Genomic DNA, 12,814 nt, shown 5'->3' on the forward strand with positions numbered 1-12,814 from the left:
CAGAATGGGTCTATCTCGTTTCCTTTTGCCTGTTACAAACAAATACATATTACCCTGGTCACCTTGTGGTGTAGGGTATAATTAATAGTTTGAGAAGTTTGATCGTTTTGGGCGCCATTCGGTATCGTTGCGTATTGGGTGCCATAATCTCACCTTGTTGACGAACATTTACAACATTGAAGCTATGGTTCTTCAAAAAAAAGTTTTATGGAGATCCTTCGAAAATAGAAATTAATATCCATCATTTTTGAAACCTCGCTTCTAAACCTCATATTGGGCGCCACTTATTTTAACAAATCCCTAAAGCAATCCAAAAATATTTTCCTCTTAATTCGAAATATTTATGCTATTTAATTATGGGGCAATCACGATGCGTAATATTATATAATAATATTGGGCGCCATTGATGACTAAAACAATGCTGATACCATTTAAAGTAACTAATTTTATTTTAAAATATTCCAAAAAATAATTTCTTTCTCATGGATACGTACTCAACTATGACGGTGTCCTTTGAATTGATTTGCTGTTAACACTGCTGTGTGAAAGCAATTTTTGTTGTTGTTGTTATTCCAGCTGGTAATTGAAGTAGTTATGATGATGATTGGAACTGAACACTCAATTATTGGTGAATTTTCATTAATGCACATGTAGATTTTAGCATATCTTTGGATGCATACACAGATACACACACACATAAGTATATGGAAAACAAAAAAAAAAAACAAATTGAAATTATTTTTATTAAATAAAAACTCTTTTTTTATTTTTTCCATTTTTTTCACACAACAACAAATATTATTTTATTAAAAATAATATTTTCCATTTCCATATTTATTTATATTTCAAATTCACATTAATTTTGTTTGCACTTCATTTGGGTTGAAACGAGTTTTGTTTGCGAGTCAATAAACGCGTTTTTAATGTGTTAATTTGCATTGACATCACTGTTATTCTATTGGAGGGAGTAATTACACACGGAGAGAGTTTGATCTCCCAACAGATGTTATTTTTAAATGGGGGACACAAAATCTAAAAGCGTTCTTATGATTGTCATTTCAATTGGCAATCTAAATTGATTAGCGTTCCTATGTTAATCATTTTTACCTATCAAACACATGGATATTTCGTTTTATTAATGAAAAAAATATTTTTGTCTGGGTCTGGGTCAAGAATTTATGTAAGTCAAAAACAAAATTCCTAAAAATATTTTACTGTTATTTACAACAACAATAAGAGGAAAAAACACAACACCGGAAATGCTTAAAAATAATTGTTGCACTTGAAAAAAATAAATCCAGCAACAAAATATTAAAAATGGCATCGGTTGTATAAACCTGTTCGCCAGGTTATTTTACACACAAAACAAAGGCCAATACTACTTTCAGCACAACACACAGCCAGACACCGGATCAATACCGACGTTGTGATAGTGTTGATGTTGTTGTTGTCATTCTTACAAAAGAAAACAATACAAAAAAACACAAAGAAGAACAACAATGCCACCTTTTTCTTGTAAAACAATGTCTTGTCCTCCAGGGATGAAAAACTCATCATAATTTTCATAGACTGCTCCTGAAGACGAGTTTTAAAGGAAATTTAACTAATCAATCATATTTTTTTGCAAAAAAAGAACATTAAAAGAAATGGGCAAAAAACGTCATTTAGCGAAACAAGTTCACACCAACAGCAGCAACATGTGTTCAATGTATGGCAGCCGTCTTGTAAGAAAAGAAGGGCAAAAGGAAGACATAAAAATCTACAAATAAACACACACACACCCGAATAAATTGCCTACATATAGCCCAGAACACAGCTGATTCATTAAGCCCAACATCGCCATGTCTGACTTTTAACAACAAAGGCAGTTGAAGTCATTCCCCAATCACTGCGTCGTCAAGTATCTACGTGGAGTTGCATTAATGAAGAGTCGCAAGAGAGAAAGAGAGATTGCTGGTAAAGCAGTAATAATGTGGAGAAAATAATAATTGAAGATAGGTACACACCATAAATATACCACTAACAACAACAAGTGATCATCATTTAAGCCAAAGGCTAAAATATGAAAAAGTCTCAAAAGAATCAAACCGTAAAAAAGAAATATAATTATGCGTATACACAGAAAACGATTATTTTTCCTCTTCTCTCCACGCTCTCATACACATTTACATACCCCCTTTACATTATTCATTTTCACATAATAGTAATCGACTTGTATTATGAAGAGGTGGGGAAAATACGAACAAGGCATCACAAATCATTAAAAATAACAAAATAATAGTTTGACAGAACATAAAAATGTATTTGTGGTTGTTGTTGTTGTTGTTGCTTGCTGCCACTAACTGCTGCAGTTACTGCAAATAATGCACAGCAGGAAAAAACATGTGTTAACACATGCATGTATTGGTTGGTGGTGGTAAATGGATAGTGAGTGCATTGCTTTAACCCAAAGAGCATAAATCGAGTGGAGTGTGTGTGTGAGGAGAGCAAGATTAGCAGTAACTGTTCACAGGGTTTACGACAAAAGAAAAACAACTTCGTACTATTAGGAAGACTGTTATCGATTGCACTAAACTAACGATTGCTATTTGTTTGCATGACTTTTGTATTCTATCGCCTTTTCTGTTTTTTTTTTCTTTCAAGGATATGAATTGAGTTTCGTGACAGAAGAAGAGATTAAGTGTGGAAAAAAAACATATTTTTTACTAAAGAAAATGAGAAGAGCAAATAATGGGGTATTATCGAGATATAATCGTTTATTACATTGGAAAGAAATAACGTTTATTTGTGGTTACCCCTTAGTATTTCTTTGGTATTTTTAAGGATATGTGAGAATTAATGAAAAAGAAAACCTTTATTGGTTTGCAGAAAAAAATTAAAAAAAAAAAACAAAACGAGGAAATCATACGAAAACGAGGTGTTAATTACAAACTATGAAGTAGGGTACACACTATTAGTTAAATGTACTAAATATGTTTTTCATTTTTTTACCAATGAAAGATAACAGGGGATGCTACTTACAAACAAATATGTGAGGTACACACTATTAGTTTTAAGTTTTAACCTAGCTTTTTCCTTAATTTCCCAAATTAAATTAACAAAGTATAAAAGAGACACAAGAAAATCACATGAAAAAGATAGCCTAATCACAAACCCTGAAGTGGGGTAGACACTATTAGTTTTACGTGTCTGCTTCCTTCTTTTTCCTTTAGTTTAGCAAAGAAAGCTAACAAAGCTTAAAAAAGAGAAGATCTTACAAGAAAGAGATGCTGACAAACCATGAAGTTGAGTACACACTATTAGTTTTAAGTGTCAGTTTCCATCCTTTTTTTAGTTTACCAAAAAAAGTTAACAAAGCTTAAAGAGAGTGGATCATACGAGAAAGAGATGCTAATTTGAGACATTGTAGTGAGGTACACACTATTAGTTTAAAGTGTCATCTTCCGTCTTTTTTCTTTAGTTTACCAAAAAAAGTTAGCAAAGCTTAAAAAAAAAACGAAAAAATCATATGAAAAAGATTATAACTATAAATCATGAAGTGGGGTACACATTTTTAGTTTAAAGTACCAGCTTTGTTTTTCCCTTAACTCACAAAAGAACGCTAACAAAGCTTAACAAACAAGAGGATCTTACAAGAAAGAGATACTAATTACAAACAATTTAGTGCGGTACAAACTATTTGTTTAAGGTGGCTGCTTCATTTTCTGATGAAAATTTTTATTTTTTGCAAAATAACTCAATTGATCATTGACTGGCTAAAATATGGTAAATTTCTTATGACTGAAAACGTGAAAATCCGAAATCAGTTTTGATAAGCAGATACTTATCAAACAACTACGAACATTTTCGTAAATTTCTGATGACTGAATGGTCCAGAAGAAAGCTGATCCTGATAGTGTGTACTACGCTTAATTAAATAAATTAAAGAGCACTGAAAGTGAATGGAGCTAACATTTTTGCAAAAATACTAAGGAAAATCGGACGAAGATATATATGGGAACTATATCCAAATCCGAAGCCATCTCGATAAAATTTGGGAAAGGTATTTCTGTGCTGTATTCGATATATTTCTTCAAATATCGTTGTTGCGGAGGACAAAAATATCAAATCGGATGAACATGGACAGAAAGACGGACAGACGGAGAGACAGGCGAATGGACATGCATAAATCGACTCGGAATGTGATTCTATGCAGAGTATAAAAAGGAACCATGGGTCTATCTCGTTTCCTTGTGTCTGTTATAAACAAATGCCCAAAGACCCTGACCCTGACCACCTTGTGGTGTAGGGTATAAAAATGAGGAGCACCACTTTTACTCTCTGAGTACATTGGTTCTAATTGTGAATGTGGAGATATTTACCCTCACTGAAGGAACCTGGAGCTCCTCTAAAAATAAACTTCCAATTCGGAATAGTAAGTACGAAAATATTATTCCATAATGTCTGCGTGCTTAGCATTTCGAAAAAAAATTTGAAGGAATTCTTGTCAAATTTATCTTAGAAAACTGCTATGTCCTCAGTATTTACAAAATACGTATTACAAGTTTAATAAATTCCGCTTATCTTGAGAATAATGTCAGTGTTTCAAATAAGAAACTTGTAAAAATGATGGCATATTTCCAAGAATTTCGATTCAATAATAAAAAGATAACGTCGTACTATGCGTCAATTGTGATTGAAATCGCATAAAAATCGAAAAAAAAAAGATTATTTTCAGATTCTAATATTTTGGATGGGAATTCTCTTTACCTCTGACAATTTTTAACAAGTTATTATCTTATCTCCCATATACAAAAAAAAACATGAAAGAACATTGAACACTTGGCAAAAAATTATGTGAAACAAAGAAAATATCAAAAGAGTTAATTTATGGGGAATTAAATCGGAATTGGTGGGGAATATCCAAGTTTTTTTGAGGCGAAAGACCGAAATATTCTCACCAAAAAGTTCTACTTTTATTATTGTTTTTTATTATTCTTTTTTATTTTAGTTTATAGGCATCTATTCTAAAAACCTTATCCATTTTCCTCATTGTGTTCTTATTATTCCATTATTAAACATGTTTTCTATATAAAATGTTAGTATCCCGAAAAAACGTGTTGAAACTTCTTTTTGTTTCTCCCTTATTTGATTATTGCATTTTTCAGTCCACATTTTCACCTGCTTTAATAAATACAACTAAACATCATTCTAAAAGGCTTACATTGATTGCATGATTTGAGCTGTCGCCCTCACACTTCATTAATTGCATGTGAGATGAAGAAAGAGAGAGAGGGAAACACACAAACACATACAAAATGTAAGCAAGTCATTTATTTATTTTTTTTTTGTTTTTGACAAACAAAAGAAAAACTCGAGTGTTGAAACTTTTTTCTTTTATTTCTTTCCTTTAACTATCTTTTGATTTTTTTAACATCTTTTATGTTCATAAAACAATAAAAAAAAGAACAACCGATTTTTTTTGGGGTCATTAAATGTTTGCTGGAATAAGAAGAAGAAGAAACAGTGGAGGCTAATAATTGTTTTGGTTGCTTCAAGAGGAATTCAGTTAATTTGAGAGAGAGAGGGAGAAAAGATGGAGATGCCATCATATGTTGAAGAGAAGCAATAAACAACATAATAGTAATTAAACACAACAAGAACAATAATAATACAAAAATAAAAAAAACAAAAAAGAAAAGATTAAAAAAATCTCTACTTGACAAATGTTAATCATTGTGTCGTCGACGACAAGCAGTAAGCAGAACCGCATACAAGAAGGCAAAAAACAATACAACAACACAATGAGATATGAACTCGATGAGTGTGCTACTGCTGCTGCCTCTCTCTCCCTGAGTTGTTTACTTTGTTTATTTTTCTTTTACATTGTTGTTGCTGGTATAATAACAATGAAGTGGAGAAAAAGAGTTCAGTGCAGAATGTCGCTGCCGCAGCCGCGCTGCGATAACGGCAACGGCGTTAAATGGCTCTGTCATGTATTGGAGTACGTTTTGAGTGATGGTGTGTGTGTGTAAAACATAGTATCTGTGTGTGCCTCAAAAAGTGAATAACACCATAGCAGCAGCACCAGTCGTAATAACAGCAACTACACAACACCATAGTTCCAGTAATTAATCACAATTACGTTAAAGAAAGAAAGAACGAATGAGAAAAAAAAAATAAAATACAACAAAACATTAACCGTTTTGTATTTGTGTTTTTCCTCAATGAATGAGATAACGAAAGAAAACTAGCAATTAATATCAACGAACCGAACCGCAGCATACAAAGAAAACAAGAAGAAAACCGAGAGGGAACAAAAAAAGAACTTGAGTTTTCAGGGATTTTATCGCTTTTTTTATTTTATTTTAACATTTTTTTTTTAATTTTTATTTATTTTTCCATGTATTTTATAATGTGGCAAAAGCACATAATGGGAGAAGGGAGCGTATCACACACTTGATACAAACTTGCCACTTGATTTTTTTATGTTACTTCTTTTTTTGTTTGTTAACAATTTTTTGTTGCCAAAAATAAGGAGATATGTTTATTTTGTTTTATTTCCACCTTTGGTTTTTCGTTAGACGTTTTAATATCTTATTTATCCACAATTTGAAGGTTTTCCGTGTGTTATTTGTTGTTTTTTTTTAAAAACTATTATTTTTTTCTTTTCGCTCTGACGTAGTCACGACCGACCACAATACACAACTAACTAACTGACTGACTAGCAAGGCAAGTCAAGTCAAGCAGCCAGGCAGGCACAGGCAAGCAAGTAACACACTAACCAACAACACCACCACCACTAACACTGGGGAGTACAACAACAACATATTTCTGTTTGTTGTTCACTCACATAAACACATGCACGCCACCATGCAGCAATCATGATGACGTTAATGTGCTTGCCTCCACATGGAAACACATGGGCTGAAAAGTTCAGAGCCCTAGCGAGAGAATGGCTTTAATTCAGTTTTTGCCATACATTTTTTTACCCTCCAACCTTAGTATGGAGGGTATATGAGGTTTGTCATTCCGTTTGTAACACCTCGAAATATACATTTTAGATCCCAAAAAGTATATATATTCTTGATCAGCATAAAATTCTATGTCGATTTAGCGATATCCGCCCGTCTGAGGAAATCACTCTAGCTTCCGAACGAAATGAAGTAGGTTGATAAAATTTTACTCAAATGTATATCAGGTCTGCCGAACTTTTGGTGTTGAAAATGGACCATGTAGGTCCACGTTTTGGTATAGCCCCATATAATGGTACCTCCCTATTTTCGGTATTTTAATGATTTTAGCGACATTATTCATGGGAATTATTTCAAATTTGGTATTTGAAGTTCGTAATGGATACTACAGCCTGTGACAGAAAATTGTCTGTGTAGGTCCACGTCTTCGTATAGCCTCCATATAATAGTACCTCCCTTTTTCGGTATTTGGGTGATTTAAGCGGCGTTATTCACCGGAATTGTTTCAAATTTTGTATTTGAAGTTCGTTATGGATACTACAACCTATGACAAAAAATTTCGTATGCAGATCCACGTCTTCGTATAGCCCCCATATAATGGTACCTCCCGACATTCGGTATTTTGACGATTCTAGCAGCATTATTCACCGAAATTGCTTCAAATATGATATTTGAAATTCGTAATGGATACTGCAGCCTATGACAAAAATTGTCTGTGAAGTTCCACATATTCGTATAGCCTCCATATAACGGTACCTCCCGATATTCGGTATTTTGATGATTTTAGCGACATTATTCATCGGAATTATTTCAAATTTGGTATTTGAAGTTCGTAATGGATACTGCAGCCTATGGCAGAAAATTATCTGTGCCGGTCCACCCCTTCGTATAGCCATCATATAATGATACCTCCCGATATTTGATATTTTGGTGATTTAAGCAACTTTTTGCATCGATTTTTTTCAAGTTTCGCATTTGAATATTGTAATGGCTGTAGATCCACGTATAGACCGTAAAATAACGGCTACATACGATTTTTTTTTTTTTGATTTTAATAGATTTTTTTTATTTATTTATTTTAGAAAATTGCCAAATTCGGTCCAAATGGTGGAGGGTATTCAATTCAAAATTTGGCCCGGCTGAACGTACAGGTTTTTTACTTGTTTTTTTTTTTTTTAATTGACATGTGGCCTGCCAGCCTTAGGACTTGAAAGCAGCTTCTTTAAATGTAGCGTATAATAACGTGTCGACTGTCAAAATTTCTGTGATTTTTTAATAAAAAAAACAATTGAAAACTGGCGACTTACAGATCTTCCAGAAGTGCTGTGGTCTAAAATCCATAGAAGAAAGTAAGGTGTTCTAAGGGTCTTCTATTAATGGAAGATCACATTGGTAGGCCTCCTTTACAACTACTACATTTTCGTTCCTAACATAACGAAAAATGGTTTAATTATCGAAATTATAAGCAATTACAAAATTTGTGAAAGGTTCGATTGTAAACTAGCTAAAGAATGGCACTCTTTCTATAAGCCCCCGAAGTTGTATTATTAAATAGCGATCCGTAGTAGGATTCTATAAAGTTTCTTGCCAGTACTAACAAAAATTGGCAATTTTTTAAACGTAAAAACTTTTATGTGAAAAATAAACTAAAAGTTGAAAACACTGCTGCAAATTGTTAGTTGTTAGCGGCTACTTCAATTTCATTGTTAAATTAACGACAAAGTTCGTTAATTCCCGATGAAAAAGAAACCTATAAGTCATTGCCATTGTCGTTTAGTAAGTACAAAATCGCACTACTAGATACCTATTTTCCATAGGGATCTAGAGGTCAACTATTTCATAGTACATCTAAAAGTATTATTTTCGTAGAAACCGTGGAGATCTTCTCAGAATAAAATAAGATATGCTATTCTACGGATACAAGACGCAGAAGTCATGTACGGATGTCGGACGTGAGTTATCTGTGGAAGGTGCTTTGTTCAAGGGCCGTAACTTTTCAGCCCATGTGTTCTTTAAAAATAGAAAAAGAACGTTTTATCATTTGTTGTTGTTGTATCCAGTCAATTTGATTTGTATTTTTTCATAATTCCTTTTGGCATATTCTTATGTTACGGTAAATTAAAAAAAAACACTTTTTTCGCGGAAAAGAACCTCTAAAGCCAGTTATAAATTTTGTTAAAAAAGAACTTCAACACTGCTGTCATTATAGAAATATGAGAGTTAGAGGAGAAACAGAGGGAGGTAGAAAATTATTACCAGTTAAGCACTCAACAACAACAAAAAAACACGGCCCAAGGTAATGAAAAACCGCGTTAAGACGAAAAAAATCCAAATAATTGTTGTTAACCACCGAAATAAAACACTTTAAATTGAAAATTTTCTATATCTTTGCACTGAATGAACCAGAGAAGAGCGTGAGAGAGACACAGAGAGGGGGTTTGTCTCAACAAAATTTATCTACACTCCACTATTGATGGCTAGGTTAGCTGTTGCAGTTATTGTTGTTGTTGGTTGACTAACGACGACGACGATTGTTTTTTATTTTTATTTCAACTTTTTTTTGCTTCGTTTTTTTTCAATTCTTTTTTTTACTAAAACTCACAGCAACGCGTATTGCAAACAAAAACAGATACGACAACGACGACGAAAGCAGACGACGACAATGCCGACGATGTTATGAGAAAAACAAATCCACTCCGAGGAACGATCAAAAACGTACTAAAAACTAAAAAAGTAAAAAATATAATTGTACTGTTGGCTGGTTGCTTTGTGTGTTTTTTGTTAACGGTGTGCTGTTGACGGATTGTCTTTGGCCGAGAGATATGAGAGAAAGAGAGCGAGCAAAAGAGATGTGTTGTTGCTAGTTTGTTTGTTGCTTGCTTGTGTTTGCTTTTCATGCTGGTTCGCGCAAGCAAACATTAAATGTTGCATTTGTTTTTGTGCCATAGTTGCTTCATTTGGTGTTATTTTTGTTGTTGTTGTTGCAATTTTTCCTTCTTTTTTATCGTGTCGTGTTTTTTTTTCTCGTTTTTCTACTTCACCAAGAGGTTATTCGTCGTTTACGTACTCTTTGGCCAAGACTTCAACGACGACGTCGCCGACGACGACCATCAGCACGAGTAGATATAAACAACTTTGTTGTTGCCAAACGGATATGAAATTTTCTTGGCTGCCATAAAGAAATGTAAACACTTAGTTTTTGCTCCTTAACTAACCAAAATTGTGGTTTGTTTTTTAAAGAACTTCAACTGATTTTTGTGAGTTTTATTAAATTGAGCCATAATACAAATTACGATGAAGGAGAGGAGGAAGTTTGCAATCAGCTGTCTTATAAGAATGTGTGTAGTTAAAGCGAACTGGCCACACATTGAATTTATGTTAAGTGAAAAACGTTCCAGACATTTTTACTTGTAGAACGCCGTTTTTATACAAAATTAGTAAAAAATACAAAATAATTAAAAAAATTTAGACATCTTTAAGAGGCGGCAACTCTTAACTGTTTTGGTGGTTTGTTTTTAAAGAACTCCCATTGATTTTTGTGAGTTTTATTAAAATTGAGCCTTAATACAAATTACGATGAAGGAGAAGAGGAAGTTTGTAATCAGCTGTTTAATGATTGGCTCATAAAAATAAGTGTAGTTAAAGCCATCTGGCCACACATTGATTTTATGTTAAGTGAAGAAGCGTTCCAGACATTTTAACGTGATATAAATTTGTAGTTTCTAACAACGAATAAAAAAACATTTGTTCTAAAACATAAGAAAGAAATGGAAATGAATCAAATATTAGTCCGATTTTTTTTTAACAAACGTTTATTTATTGTTAAAAACCTTGTAGATTTCAATCCGATTACATGGATTGCAAACATTCTCTTTTGTTCAATAGAATAATTCACTATTATGAGGCCAAACTAGTTCATTGAAATAATCTTTGAATGTAATGTAGAATGATTCACTAATGTGAGCAAGTGAACTACTTCAGTAATATTTGTTCTTGAGGGCCAAACTAGTTCACTGAAAGGAGCTGAAAGCTTGAAAAAATAATCGTTGAAGCTAAATAGTATTTTCAAGACTAGTAATTGAAATTTCAAATTTCAAAACTAAATATGGCCTGATAACATCCAATTCAGTAGTTTTTTTAATGAGGAACGTTAAATCGACTTCTAATAAGCATTTCTGCAACAGTTTTATCATTCACCATGCACGTTGAACCTCATGTATTGAACTATCGTAATTGTTTATAAGGGGGGAATTTCAAAACCATCGGCTTTTATTAATATATTTTATTTTTTCCTTACTTCTAACTGGAAGAAGAATGCCCGGAATTATTTTGCCATTCATAAATACGAAATATGATTAAAATCCCAAACAAAAATTTGCGGTTACCATAATTTCAATTAAATTGATGACAAAAAATATTACATGTTTTTTTTTGGTCACGATAATGTGGTAATGACTCACATAATTCTCTTATATTTGTGGTTAACAAATTTGAATACCTAACTCAATTATATAAAATGAGTGAAAATATTGTAAAATGTCTTCTAAAGTTTTGCTTTCAAAAATATACTTATGTTTTGAACTCACCAAGGGTATATTTGTAATTGGAGAGAACTTACCTGTAAAGAAAAAGAATAAAAGAAATATTATTAATGTGTATTAGAAAACAAGAAATTATTGAAACATAAAAGTGAGAGTAGCCTAAAAGTATGCACCATACATTGCTCAAAACATGCTGTTGACTTTAGTTTTAGAAAAAAAAACAAGTAGGTCTTTTATGCTCTGGAAAACACTTTAAAGGCTTTTTGTCTAAGGTTGAAAACATAAAGCGCATATTTGACTGGTTTCTTTTTAGATGAACAAAGGAGTGTTAGGTTGACTAGGATCGATTTTGGCCCTAGGCCCCTTTGTTCCTTTTCGAAGAAGCCAGCCGATGACTTAAGCCAGCCAGATAAGCGCTTTATGTATTCCCACCTTTACTGCTTTTTTCACTTGTAATGACTACAATTTGACAGCTAATTTTTAATGTGCTTCCCAATGTAATGTGTGGCCTGACGACATATGACATAACCAAGCAAAGAGTTTCTTCCTCAAAATTTAGACTGTGACGACTGTCAGCATTTTGGGTGTGGGAAATGCTTTTAATGCAATTTTAGGCTACTGCAAATCTATGGGATTACATTTTTTGGAATGGATGGTCTTTTAGGAGAGCATAGAGAGCAGTTTAAAAATTTTACAAAATCTTCCAAAATTACCCACAAGAACCTTTTTATACCCTCTCCACCATAGTATGGAGGGTATATAAAGATTGTTATTCCGTGTGTATCACCTCGAAATATACATTTTAGACCTCACAAGGTATATATATTCTTGATCAGCATAAAATTTTATGTCGATTTAGCGATGTCCATCCGTCTATCCGTATGTCCGTCTGTGGAAATCACGCTAGCTTCCGAACGAATTGAAGAAGATTGATAAAATTGTACTAAAATGTGTATTATGTCTGCAGGACATTTGGTATTGAAAATGGGCCATGTAGGTTCACGTCTTCGTATAGCCCCATTTTACGGTACCTGCCGATATTCGGTATTTTTATGATTTTAGCGTCAAAATTCACCGGAATTGTTTCAAATTTGGTATTCGATGTTCGTAATGGATACTACTAAGGCAGAAAATTGTCTACACAGGTCCACGTCTTCGTATAGCCCCCATATTACGGTACCTGCCGATATTCGGTATTTTAATGATTTTAGCGACATAATTCACCGGAATTGTTTCAAATTTGGTATTCGATGTTCGTAATGGATACTGCAGCCTAAGGCAGAAAATTGTCTGTGCAGGTCCACGTCTTCATATAGCCCC

General features: G+C 33.2%; 1 protein-coding gene across 7 annotated transcripts in view; it reads right to left on the reverse strand.

The window, feature by feature from the left end:
• The window catches only part of LOC101899083 (casein kinase I), a 91,339-nt gene that overhangs the window by 49,669 nt on the left and 28,856 nt on the right, over window positions 1-12,814 (reverse strand). The window contains exons 1-2 of one of the 7 annotated variants that reach the window (XM_059118305.1): window positions 9,210-9,719; window positions 495-666 (exon numbers count right to left, since the gene is read on the reverse strand). The exons of 5 other annotated variants lie outside the window; for them this stretch is intronic. The gene's annotated coding sequence lies outside the window, so the exon portion shown is untranslated. Of the gene's footprint in view, window positions 1-494; window positions 667-9,209; window positions 9,721-12,814 lie in introns of those variants that run through there. One more of the 7 variants, XM_059118287.1, reaches the window with a different exon arrangement.

This window comes from Musca domestica, unplaced genomic scaffold, assembly GCF_030504385.1.
Source record: "Musca domestica strain aabys unplaced genomic scaffold, Musca_domestica.polishedcontigs.V.1.1 12, whole genome shotgun sequence".
Classification (NCBI taxonomy): Eukaryota; Metazoa; Arthropoda; class Insecta; order Diptera; family Muscidae; genus Musca; species Musca domestica.